The sequence below is a fragment of the Oncorhynchus mykiss genome, chromosome 17 (genome assembly GCF_013265735.2).
Source record: "Oncorhynchus mykiss isolate Arlee chromosome 17, USDA_OmykA_1.1, whole genome shotgun sequence".
NCBI lineage: Eukaryota > Metazoa > Chordata > Actinopteri > Salmoniformes > Salmonidae > Oncorhynchus > Oncorhynchus mykiss.
The window spans coordinates 79,275,632-79,288,830 of NC_048581.1; the positions used below are offsets into that span (position 1 = coordinate 79,275,632).

The following is a 13,199-nucleotide window of genomic DNA, read 5'->3' on the forward strand; positions in this document are numbered from 1 at the left end:
AATTCTAGACGAGTCTCTGCTTCCAACTTTGTGGCAACAGTTCGGGGAAGGCCCTTTCCTGTTTCAGCATGAAAATGCCCTTTCCTGTTTCAGCATGACAATGCCCCGTGCACAAAGCGAGGTCCATACAGAAATGGTTTCTCGAGATCGGTGTGGAAGAACTTGTCTGGCCTGCAAAGAGCCCTGACCTCAACCCCATCGAACACCTTTGGGATGAATTGGAACGCTGACTGCGAGCCAGGCCTAATCGCCCAACATTAGTGCTCAACCTCACTAATGCTCTTGTGAACTTGCAATTCCACAAATGAACATGACATTTTCACATGAGAAACTACCATTCACATAAGGTGAAAACAAGTTTTTCTCCTTACGTGTGAAAGGGTGGGGTTAACATGTGAACTCTAAATTTAATACATGTGAAAATATGGTTTCACATGTGAATTTAAGCTCAACATGTGAAAACAGCTATTTCACGTGAAAATGTGATTTCACATGTGAAAATGAGATGTTCACATGTGAAACTATTTTTTGTTGTTGTAATGGTGGGCCCAAATGCTTTTCTTTTAGGGCACAGAAGTTCAGTACAGGGACAGAAAGCTCTGTACTGTATGAGCACAAAGGCCATCTGATGTTAACCCCGTGTGTGTATGTGTTCCTTCCTCCCTGTGGCTTGTCTGCAGTGGAGAGGTGTATGTGCACTACGCAGACTGGCACCCAGATGACCAAACTGAAAGGGAATATGCGGCTGGTCAGGTTATTCTACCTGGATGAACACAAGTCCTGCATCCGCTGGACGCCCTCCAGGAAGCATGATAAGGCTTAAAGTGAGTCACACAAGGAATGTTTCAGATAGGGTTTCAGCCTAGTACTTTGAGGAATACTCTTGTATTTCCACTTTGTCTACATGCAACCATTTACCAGTCCAATTCCATACACAATGTGCAAATGACCATACTGCATGTGTGTATTAGCTACCACCTAGTTTCTCATATAGATTAGACCAGTATGATATGTTATGTTTAGTATCGTTACATAAGACAGAAGGTTAGCTAGTTAAGGCAGAAATGAAAGGATGGTGTGTTGGTTGGGGTGGATGGGTAGGTGTATGACAGGAACACCTAGCAACCCAAAGGTTGCGTGTTCAAATCTCATCATGGACAACTTTAGATAATTAGCTTAATTATTTTTAGCTACTTTCAACCCTTTCCAGAACCCTAACCTTACCCCTTTAACCTAAATCCTAACTTTAACCATAACCTTAACCCCTGTCCCTAACCCCAAGCCCCGCTAACGTTACCCACCTAGTTAATGTTAGCATTAGCCACCTAGCTAACGTTAGTACAACAAATTGGAATTCGTAATATATCATACCTATTGCAAATTCGTAACATATTTAACAATTTGGAATTCGAAACATATCATACGAAATGGGTGATGGACATCCACAAATGAATACATACCATAACATATCATAATCATTTGAGTGTCCTGGATTTTTGTTTACTATGTTTCATCTATCCCTGAGTCCGGGTTGATGAAATCGGTTATTACAGCTAATTTACTGCTGTATTGTTATGTTTATTTTCTTTACCTTTATTTAGCCAGGGAAGTCATTGAGAACACACTCTATTTTACAATAACGACCTGGATTCCATTCCTGTTCACTTTAATGTTGTTTCTCCCCACTCCCAAGTCCATCTATGAGGCGTGTGACGGGAAGAGATCTGAGATCTTCCAGCGCCATGCCGACAGTCGCTTTGACCACAGCTGCTGCTTCAGTATTTACCATGGCGACCATGTGGAGTCTCTTGACCTGGAGATGAGGCCCACACCTGGATTACTGGCCTGAATTACCCCATGGCTGGCATCAGTGCCGAAGACAGTCTGGCGAAGAGACAACGCAAAAGGGACCAATATCCTTTACTCTGTTACTGTGGAGCATGTCACTCGTAGGGCACCTGTGGCCTCATGAATGATTGGTGAATATAGACTATAGACCGCGCTAAAAGAGCAATGAATACACACATTTGACAAATAGAATAGGACATGAATATTATCAACCTGTGGTTATTTAATTAGATTAGGATACTTTCCAACATTAGTGAAAAATCATGTGAAGCAACACATGTAATTCCAGGGATGTCATGTCACATAGGATGAATTTCGATACACACTAAAAGTAATGTCTTGATGTCATTGGTCACTGGTCTCCGTGTCTCATCCTTAACTCTTATTCCACATGGTTACAACAGACTGTCACACCCTTTCCATAGAGAGCTTTTATTCTCTATGTTGGTTAGGTCGGGGTGTGATTTAAGGGTGGGTTATCTAGGTGAATTATATTTCTATGTTGGCCTAGTATGGTTCCCAATCAGAGGCAGCTGTTTATTGTTGTCTCTGATTGAGGATCATATTTAGGTAGTCATTTTCCCATTGTGCTTTGTGGGATCTTGTTTATGTTTAGTTGCCTGTTCGCACTGCATTGTCACCACGGTTCATTTATGCTTTATTTTGTTTTGTATTAGCTTAAGTTTCACTTTCATTCAAATATGTGGAACTCGAAGTACGCTGCGCCTTGGTCCGACCATCATTATTACGAACAACGTGACACAGACCTTCTCTGAGGCAGACAAAAACGGGGATGGCAATTGGAGAGGTTCTTCAGCTGATCCACAAACTCAAGGTGAACCTGCCCAGGCAGAAAGTCAGAGAGCTGTTTAAGGTAAGATCGTATTCAGAAGATCCAAGATCTGGGGTATCTCAATGTTTCTCATTACAATATAGTAGTTTTACAGAAGATAATTATACACTGCTCCAAAAAATAAAGGGAACACTAAAATAACACATCCTAGATCTGAATTAATGAAATATTCTTATTAAATACTTTTTTATTTACATAGTTGAATGTGCTGACAACAAAATCACACATATTATCAATGGAAATCAAATTTATCAACCCATGGAGGTCTGGATTTGGAGTCCAGACCTCCAAAATTAAAGTGGAAAACCACACTACAGGCTGATCCAACTTTGATGTAATGTCCTTAAAACAAGTCAAAATGAGGCTCAGTAGTGTGTGTGTGTGGCCTCCGCGTGCCTGTATGACCTCCTTACAACGCCTGGGCATGCTCCTGATGAGGTGGCGGATGGTCTCCTGAGGGATCTCCTCCCAGACCTGGACTAAAGCATCCGCCAACTCCTGGACAGTCTGTGGTGCAACGTGGCGTTGGTGGATGGAGCGAGACATGATGTCCCAGATGTGCTCAATTGGATTCAGGTCTGGGGAATGGGCGGGACAGTCCATAGCATCAATACCTTCCTCTTGCAGGAACTGCTGACACACTCCAGCCACATATGGTCTTGCATTAGGAGGAACCCAGGGCCAACCACACCAGCATATGGTCTCACAAGGGGTCTGAGGATCTCATCTCGGTACCTAATGGCAGTCAGGCTACCTCTGGCGAGCACATGGAGGGCTGTGCGGCCCCCCAAAGAAATGCCACCCCACACCATGACTGACCCACCGCCAAACCGGTCATGCTGGAGGATGTTGCAGGCAGCAGAGCGTTCTCCACGGCGTCTCCAGACTCTGTCACGTCTGTCACATGTGCTCAGTGTGAACCTGCTTTCATCTGTGAAGAGCACAGGGCGCCAATGGCGAATTTGCCAATCTTGGTGTTCTCTGGCAAATGCCAAACGTCCTGCACGGTGTTGGGCTGTAAGCACAACTCCCACCTGTGGACGTCGGGCCCTCATACCACCCTCATGGAGTCTGTTTCTGACCGTTTGAGCAGACACATGCACATTTGTGGCCTGCTGGAGGTCATTTTGCAGGGCTCTGGCAGTGCTCCTCCTTGCACAAAGGCGGAAGTAGCGGTCCTGCTGCTGGGTTGTTGCCCTCCTACGGCCTCCTCCACGTCTCCTGATGTACTGGCCTGTCTCCTGGTAGCGCCTCCATGCTCTGGACACTACGCTGACAGACACAGCAAACCTTCTTGCCACAGCTCGCATTGATGTGCCATCCTGGATGAGCTGCACTACCTGAGCCACTTGTGTGGGTTGTAGACTCAGTCTCATGCTACCACTAGAGTGAAAGCACCGCCAGCATTCAAAAGTGACAAACATCAGCCAGGAAGCATAGGAACTGAGAAGTGGTCTGTGGTCACCACCTGCAGAACCACTCCTTTATTGGGGGTGTCATGCTAATTGCCTATAATTTCCACCTGTTGTCTGTTCCATTTGCACAACAGCATGGGAAATGTATTGTAAGTGTTGCTTCTTAAGTGGACAGTTTGATTTCACAGAAGTGTGATTGACTTGGAGTTACATTGTGTTGTTTAATTGTTCCCTTTATTTTTTGTAGATAAATATATATAAAACAAAACCCAGCATCTCTTAACTAATTTGGAAGAGCTTGCGTTTCAGGTTTCCTTACATGGTTCTGCACACAATGTACCCACCAAATCGCTGTCATAACTCATGAGGACGACCTTAGCAGAATCACCAAATTTCTTTCCATTAAATATCCTGGCTGGTAAATTTAGTGTCACGATCGTCGTAAGGAGCGGACCAAAATGCAGCATGGTATGTGTTCATGATGATTTTTTAATTAAAGAAAGCACTGAACACTGAATACAGACTATACAAAACAATACACAACCATGACGCTATACTGAGAACTGTGCTGCCACAAGCAACTAACATAGACAATCACCCACAACCCACAATGACAAAACAGGCTATCTAAATATGGCTCCCAATCAGAGACAACGACTAACACCTGCCTCTGATTGAGAACCATATCAGGCCAAACACAGAAACAGACAAACTAGACATCCAACATAGAATGCCCACTCAGATCACACCCTGACCAAACAAAACATAGAAACATACAAAGCAAACTATGGTCAGAGTGTGACATTTAGAGTAATTTTTATCAGTGAATGTAACAGATTAAAGGCGTATTATTATAAACTATTTGCATTGTGAAAACTAATGCAAAATTGCTTATAATACCATTTATACTCCCAACTGTAATATTATCTTTCAAAGAAAAGGATTATTAAACATTTAAAAAACAATAACAAATTACGAATGCCCCCATCAGAACACAGTTGGGAACCACTGCCCTAGGCTACTTTTAAAGTCAGCAACAGGGTTTTACTGATGACAAGACTTTTCCAAACAGGTTTTATGGGTCAAATATCTTGACCTGACAACTTGATCTCCAATCCTAGCTTGGAGCTAGTATGAAGGATGTGATGTCGTGTGTCAGAGTTTCCTAGCCGTACATTGAGAGAGCGCAGGTTGGTCGCTGTACAGGAGGAGCACGCTAGAGGAAGCCCAGGGCATATGGCCACCGCTGAACAGAACAGATGGCTTTCATTGTAAAACTGTATGTGTTCAGCATTATGCTCCAGTAATCCATGCTGAGGCACTTTGAGTGCGGTTTGTTCCATTACATTACCTGTCTTCTGTCCATCTTAACTCCTCATGTCAAACACAGTTTTGTTTTGTGCCAGTCTGTGGCTGTGCAAGTAGAATGTATATTAGTAGTTGTGTTCTTTAGAGGATTTGTTTTCTGTGTTTATCTTAGACAAACAGTGACATAAATCTAACCAGCAGCAAAATCACCATCCCAGTCTAACCCTAAACCCAACACTTCTCATCCTAACCCTAAACCCAACTCTTCTCACCCTAAACCTAACCCTAAACCCTAACCCTAAACATGAACATTTTCTTTCCATTTTCATGGAGCAGACACAGATGATATCCAGGGTTTGTTAGCATTTGAAGAATTCTGCACCTTCTATAAGACGTGCAGATGACCTTGTCTGGTTCATGGAAATTGAACAGAAGGTCAAACTTAATTAAAGCAAAATACGTAAGATATTTTTTACGTTCTTCAGTCATTATTGCTCTCTTTTCTTCTGTTTCTGTTTGGTAGATGGCGGGTGTCACCAGAGATTATTGTCTGGAGATAATGGGTCAGTTTGAGCCATGTGCTCAAAACCTACAGAATATAGTTCTGGGCATCGATGGTGATTTTCATGACACAAGCACTTGTATCTTAAGTATCACAGCCCACAGAAATATCAAAATACAAAACAGAATGTCAATGACAGAAAGGTCACGCATCCCCAAGTCTTGCATCAGGTTTCACCAACCTGCAGGGGATATCTTAAACCCAGACCACCATCATGTGCACCAGGACATGACCCAGCCCATGTGTAACTACTTCATAGCCTCGTCCAACAACACCTACATGACAGGGGACCAGCTTCTGTCTGAGTCCAGGGTAGACATGTATGCCAACGTGCTCCAGGCTGGCAGTCGCTGTGTGGAAGGTAAGCTTAGGCACTATCCTGACCCTTTAACTGCCTCCCTACTGAAAACATTGCAGCGCTGTTCTCTTACCAGTATATACCATCCTCATCACTCACTTGATCTCTCACTCGATCACCCGATCACTCACCGTGTCTCTCAGTGGACTGCTTGGATGGACCAGACAGGGAATCTATTATTCATCATGGCTACACACTGACAAGATCCAAGATCCTCCTCAAAGACTTCATTGAAACCATTAACAAATATGCATTTGCAAAGAATCAGTAAGTACCTTCATTTTGTCACCATATCCAGCCCAGGTATAGATAGCAATACCAAACCATTCATGGGCAATTCACTTTATATTCCAATATGTTGAGCCCATAGAGATGGTTAGAGGATGCAACATTGTATCTGTCCCATTCTGGCGTATGTGAGAGCATGTGCAGCACCATTGCGGCCATCTCCATTTTGAAGTAGTCCATTTTCGTCTTCTACTACTTTTATGAGTTGGTAAACAAACTGTACACTGCCACGTAGAGTGTGTTATAACAGGTATAAAGCAAAGGTTGGCGATTTACTGCCACCTCCAGTTGTGGAATGTTTGCTCAAAAAGTATAATTCATTGGCTGATCACTCCTGATGACCTGGGTGGAATTGTGATCCTTCCTTAACCCATAGGAAGTCCAACCCAGTTGACTACTTAAATTGTGAAAGTCCTCAATGTCCTCATGCTAAAACACTAGAGTATCTATCTCTATGGCTGTGTCATACATCCCCAGGTACCCAGTTATCCTATCCATAGAGAACCATTGCACAGTGCCCCAGCAGAAGAAGATGGCTGAGTCTCTGATGGAGGTGCTCCAGGGCAAGGTGGACCTGTCTACAGTCAATATGAATGAATTCAGAAAGCTGCCCTCCCCAGAGCTCCTGAAAAGGGAAGTTCTAGTCAAGGTAGAGCCGTCTTTTTTTTGTCACTTTGTTGTTCAACCAATGGAAGCACTGAGTCATTTTTATAGCGACAATTTCCAAATCATGAAATGTTACCCCAATAAATATAACATTACTGAACATCTTCTGTTGAAATAATAAGTTAGGGAAAGAAGCTCCCAGCTAACATTGACGATGATGCAGAGATGGGGAATGTGTCGGATGAAGACCGTGGGGAAGACGAAGATGACATCCAGATGAACACAGATGTAAGACTGTTACTACTGTTTAGGCTAAAATAGACTGAGAGCAAAATATAAGTTTTGAGTAGAAATATCCCAGGACATTTGTTGTGTTCCTTAAGTTCCCCTAGGTGGCATAATAGCCCAATGTCTGGAACTTTTCAGGGGGGGGGTATATAAAGTAGCTATGTCTTATACCACATGATACTATCAGGTGCTCTGTCATAAGATGATGATGAAGCCATTGGGTATTCCATCAGACAGTGAGATAGTGGATGGCTGATAGCTGGTGGCTGTGTTTCTGCAGGGAGTCTTGCTTTGCTACCCAAAGTCCTTGCTCCAGCCAAACGCTCCACCATGCCCACAGACATTAGTTTCTTCTCCACAATGAGTCTGGATCTGATTACCTTCCAGACGATTTCTAGAATTCAGACACATTCTAACTGTTCTGATTGGGCCCAGAAACCGATGGGTTGGGCCAGAGCCAGAACATGCTTGGGTAAATTTTGAAAATGTGTCATTGGCTTTGATACTTTGAATGGTTAGAGATAGTCCAATTGCTGATGACTTTGTTTTGTACAACAGCCCATTTTGATGTCATCACAAACGACATCAATGATGGCAGTCTCAGACTGAAGTACGCAGCGAACATAGACTGAATTATTGCTCTGTCAGGCCGTCTAGAATCTGGAATAGGTTCTACTATTTCAGGGCAACACAGCTGGTACTGCAGATGATCCCAAACCCAAGAAAGGCAGCTTCAAATGCAAGGTCAGCTGATTCTCTCATACAACTCCCCCCTCCCCACCCAGTCTTCGCTTCACCACACCATGCTTTCCAATCATGTTTATGTAAATTAACATCTCTCCTCTTCACCATTCCCTCCAGCATGCAAATTAGTCTTTCCTCACCAGCGCAAATGCAAATCACAAACTCCCTTCAGCACCTTTACTAGTGTGTAAATGTAGTCATGATCATACACTCTCAGAAAAAAAAGGTACAGAATTGTACTTAAAGGGGTACAAACACTTGTCACTATAGTGGTGCCCTGTAAGGTGTGTCCATTGTACCATTAGTTATAGGTACATAATTGTACCGTTGCAGTTTGTACCTTAAAATAGCAAATAGTGTACCTTAAGGGACAAGAGAGTACCTTACTTACATATTGTCCACAGGTACAAAACCTCTACAGCCTACATCTGCTTTCCTGTGTGATTCCCTGGCAGTGTTCTACTGCTCTAACATCTTTCCATGCTCTGGTTAGAATACAAATGTCCCCTTCTGGAAGACCCTTGTTGCACTAAACGCTGACTGTTCATATCTTGTATTTAGAGGGGGGGAAACAAAGGTAATGTGTACAACAACAAGTAAATCCAATCAAACGTGACATACTATTATCAAACCATTTACTTTAACTTTGAAACTGGTGTGTTAGATTGACCCCTGTATCCAGCTATATCTGCCCATCCCCTATTCGCCCTCAGGAAAGGGAAGCCAATGAGGTTATTCCGAGCCCTATTTGACCTCTAAGTACACCAAGGCTGTCCGGGGTCCATGACATTGAAACACAAGGGGGGAGGAGTATCCATTTTCAGACAAAATAATTTCTTTGTCATTCAACATGCACAGCAATATCACAAGTTCTTTCAGCATGGGAGTCTTTCTACCTCCTGGTTGGCAGTGTGTGTGTGAACCTACACGTATGTGTTTTCTAGTTGGCAGTGTACAGTATATGACCAGTTGGCAAGTGTCTTCCCTCAATGAGAGCATTGTGAACCAGATCATGGCTCTGAAGCCAGCTCATTTGGTGTGCATCAACCAGAGACAGCTCTTACCGTGGGGACTCCAGCAACTTCAACCCACAGCCTTCCTGGAACACATGATCAGGGTCAGGGCAGGCAGAAAAGGTCAACACCGGGAAAACGGGAACAATCAAGAGGCAGGAACAGAGGAGAAAACGCTGGTAGGCTTGATGAAACAAAACGAACTGGCAACAGACAAACAGAGAACACGGGTATGAATACACAGGGGATAATGGGGAAGATGGGCAACACCTGGAGGGTGGTGGAGACACTCACAAAGACAGGTGAAACAGATCAGGATGTGACAACGAGAGAGAGAGAGAGAGGCAGGCAGCATTTCTCAGACAGTCGAAATCATGAATCAACTGGCATCATTTTTATGGATATAAACAAAGAAATGTCAATTGAAAAAAGGTAAAACGAAACGAAGTGCAGCTAATTTGCAGTCTTGTCAGCTTCAGTTTGAAGTTATTGTGTTAGCGCTGTTGTTGGCTAGCTCCTCTGAACAACAGTATCCTGACCAGTGGCGATTTTTAGCATGTAAATCTTGGTGGAGCAAAAAAAAAGTGGGATGCATTCCAGCAAAGCCACTACACAAGAGAACACTAAACAATACATTAATTGCACTATAACTGTGACAAACGGTACCCACAAAATGTTAGGGCCTAGATAAAGCTGTCCGAACAACAGTCCCAACATCTTACCACTGCTACACCTGGATATCAGCGGAGCCTTGGCTGGCAGTGAAACAGTTCATTCAGCCTCATTTACTGCATTAAAAAAACACTATGGCTGACTTGCTTGAGATGAGATGTACAAACTACGGCATAAGGAGGTGACAAGCAGATGAGAGGCAATCTGTAATTTCGATTAAAACATTAATGAGCGAGCTAGGACGGAAGTAGTCTATATAACTATTTGTTTAGCACTTTTGAAATATACAGCGATAGAAATCAGAACATGGGCCATTCTTACAGTGTTCTCCCTGTACACCAAGTCAGAACCGTAGGATAAATAAAGGGGGTATACAATGAAAGCTCTTACAATATTTGATTACTTTTCTCCAAAACAGGTTATAGGCTACATGTGCACCACCAAGTCAGAACAGTAGGCGAAATTAAGAGGGTTAAATAGACAAAATTATTAGGGTGAGGCACATGGGCAACAAACATCTTACTACACAACATATACTTAGTATTACTTTCTTAGCTACAGTATACATATCTCTCTGGCATATTACATAATTTATGCAGAAGCATACAATCCATTTTTGGACTCGCCTTGTTGTGCTGTGCTCATTTGAAAAGGAAGGTGGTCCTTCGTGGGTAAATTTTGTCATCAAAGTCTTGCAGTCTCTGCATTTATGGTATTTTCAAAACAACTGGAAACTCTGGGGGGGAAAAAAAGTTTGAATTATGATGACGTTATTGATTTTCAGGTCGTAGCTCTAGAAAGAGGACAGATTTACCATTCCGAGTTGGATGACTGTTAAAAAACGTATTTTCCCAGTCAGAGCTCATTTATTCCCGACTTCCCAGTTGTCTTGAACTCACTGAATTCAAGTTTTTGCAGTTCCGAGTTAATAGTTGTTTTGAGCGCGGCACAAATCATTTTTCATTGATAGTTTTTCCAATGTTGAATGTTTATAATTCTAAACTTGTAAAAGAGCCCCTTAATCCCAGATTTGGGACCACACAGCCACTCTACTGAATAGCAGGCTAGTGATTGCTTTGCAATGCTTGCAGTTAGCCAATGTCACTGATTCCTTCCAAATAACTTATTGTTGAATTTGCGATTTCCAACTTGTGTAATGTTTATGTCCAATGGCAAAGAGCACCGATACGTTTTATTTATAATTTCTCATTATTTCTCTACATATGACAAGGATTAAAAAGGATTTGCCAGTAGATTGTCAACTTGATTCATGATGATGACTGCTAGCTAAGATTTTAAAAGTATAATGTTGACATGATCAGTTCAATCAAAGCTACTGTATATATAATGTGATTTGACGTCATTGTATCTGTGGCCAATGACCTTGAGCCTTCTTGGATGGGCACTTCTAATGCAACTCTATGGCAGCACCCAAGGGGCTAGAATGTTCTATCTCTACCCTTAGACTTGGCGGTGACGTAGTGTCCCCATGAGTGACAGAACACTGAGCTAATCACGGTGCAACGTGTCGTGGAAATTCAGTACTGAGAGAGACTTGGTCTTGGTCATTTCTTCAAACAATCATCTTTATTTAATATCAATTAATTATTGCAATAATGAGACCGTCAGCCCACCAGTCTTGACTGACTGTTAGGCTGAGTCTAGCCTTTTCAGATGATGCAGTTTTTATATAGCTGACACCAAGATTGCTCAGTCAGAGACCCTGTTTGTATGCGGCTTTATTAAGTCAATGCTATATTTTTTTTATACATTGTTTGCGAACTGATATGTGACACGTTTTATTAATGCCAAAATAACATGCAAAACAGGCAAGTCACCCCCCAAAAATGTTTATTTTTTATTTATTTTTATGTGGGGCTCAAAACAGATGGGGCTCTGCCTTATTAGCTCATTGTTATGGATGTATCCAAATAAATGTCACTAGAAAACAGCTTAAACAAACTCAAATGCAGCTACTGTTATTCTGGCTGCACTGTTTGACGTGACTGTAAGTTAGCCGTGATTGGCTAGCTGGCAAGCAAGGAATAAGAACGTTGCCAGCCAGTACGGCAATGGAACATTTAGAACAAACGACTGGGACACGTCCATAGATACAGAACAAAAAGACTGAACATCTGGGTCGCATCTCTGGCAATCGAACCAATAGAACAAAGACCAGCCGGCTTGGGTAGCAACCCAAGATTTGTTTCGGGACTATGTCTTGTGGAAGGATGAAATAGTATGAATAAATTCATCAGAATAATGTTTTTAATTCAAATCTGTCAATCATTATTTGAATATGTTCTTAACCTGTTGTATAATAGTGATAATGCCCTCGAAGCTGCTGTTTGGAGAATATATTGGCATGATTTGCCAATTTATCCTCCAAACACTGGCTTCGGGGGCATTATCACTTAAATACCACAAACCCCTGAGGAGCCTTATTGCTATTATAAACTGTTTACCAACGTAATTAAAACAGTAACTTTTTTTGTTGTCATACACATGGTACATGGCCTGATACACCACGGCTTTCAGCCAATCAACATTCAGGGCTCAAACCACCCAGTTTATAATTGTACTTATAAACTGGGTGGTTCGAGCCCTGAATTTTGATTGGCTGACAGCCGTGGTGTATCAGGCCATATACCACGGGTATGACAACTTTTCTTTTTACTGCTCTAATTACGTTGGTAACCAGTTTAGAATAGCAATAAGCAACCTCCGGGGTTTGTGACATATGGCCAATGTACCACAGCTAAGGGCTGTATCCAGGCACTCCGTGTTGCATCGTGCAAAGAACAGTCCTTAGCCGTGGTATATTGGCCATACACCACACCTCGTGCCTTATCGCTTAATTAAAGCATATGACCAAACTGATTATAAAGTTTAACACTAGAAATATACAGCAGTTGTTTCTTGAGCTAAGGGTTTGCTGGCTGAATGTTACCTTCTGTGTTGCCCAGGTTTCTTTAACCCTACAGTGGAGGACCCTCTGCCAGGACAAAAGAAGACTCAGCTGGTGCTGAAGATCATCAGTGGGCAGCAGCTGCTGGTGGATTGAGGGGAGGTGAGACATATCTGACAACCTCAATTGACCTCTTTTTTTTGTTTTTTTTATTTTATTGAACCTTTATTTAACTGGGCAAATCAGTTAAGAACATTCTTATTTAAAATGACGGCCTACACCAGTCAAACCCAGACAATGCTGGGCCAATTGTGCACCACCCTATGGGACTCCCAG

The 13,199-nt window shown here is 42.5% G+C and overlaps 1 pseudogene; it reads left to right on the forward strand.

Annotated features, from left to right (window-relative positions):
• Positions 1 to 1,669: 1,669 nt before the first annotated feature.
• LOC110493266 lies at positions 1,670 to 13,019 on the forward strand (annotated as a pseudogene).
• Positions 13,020 to 13,199: the final 180 nt, after the last annotated feature.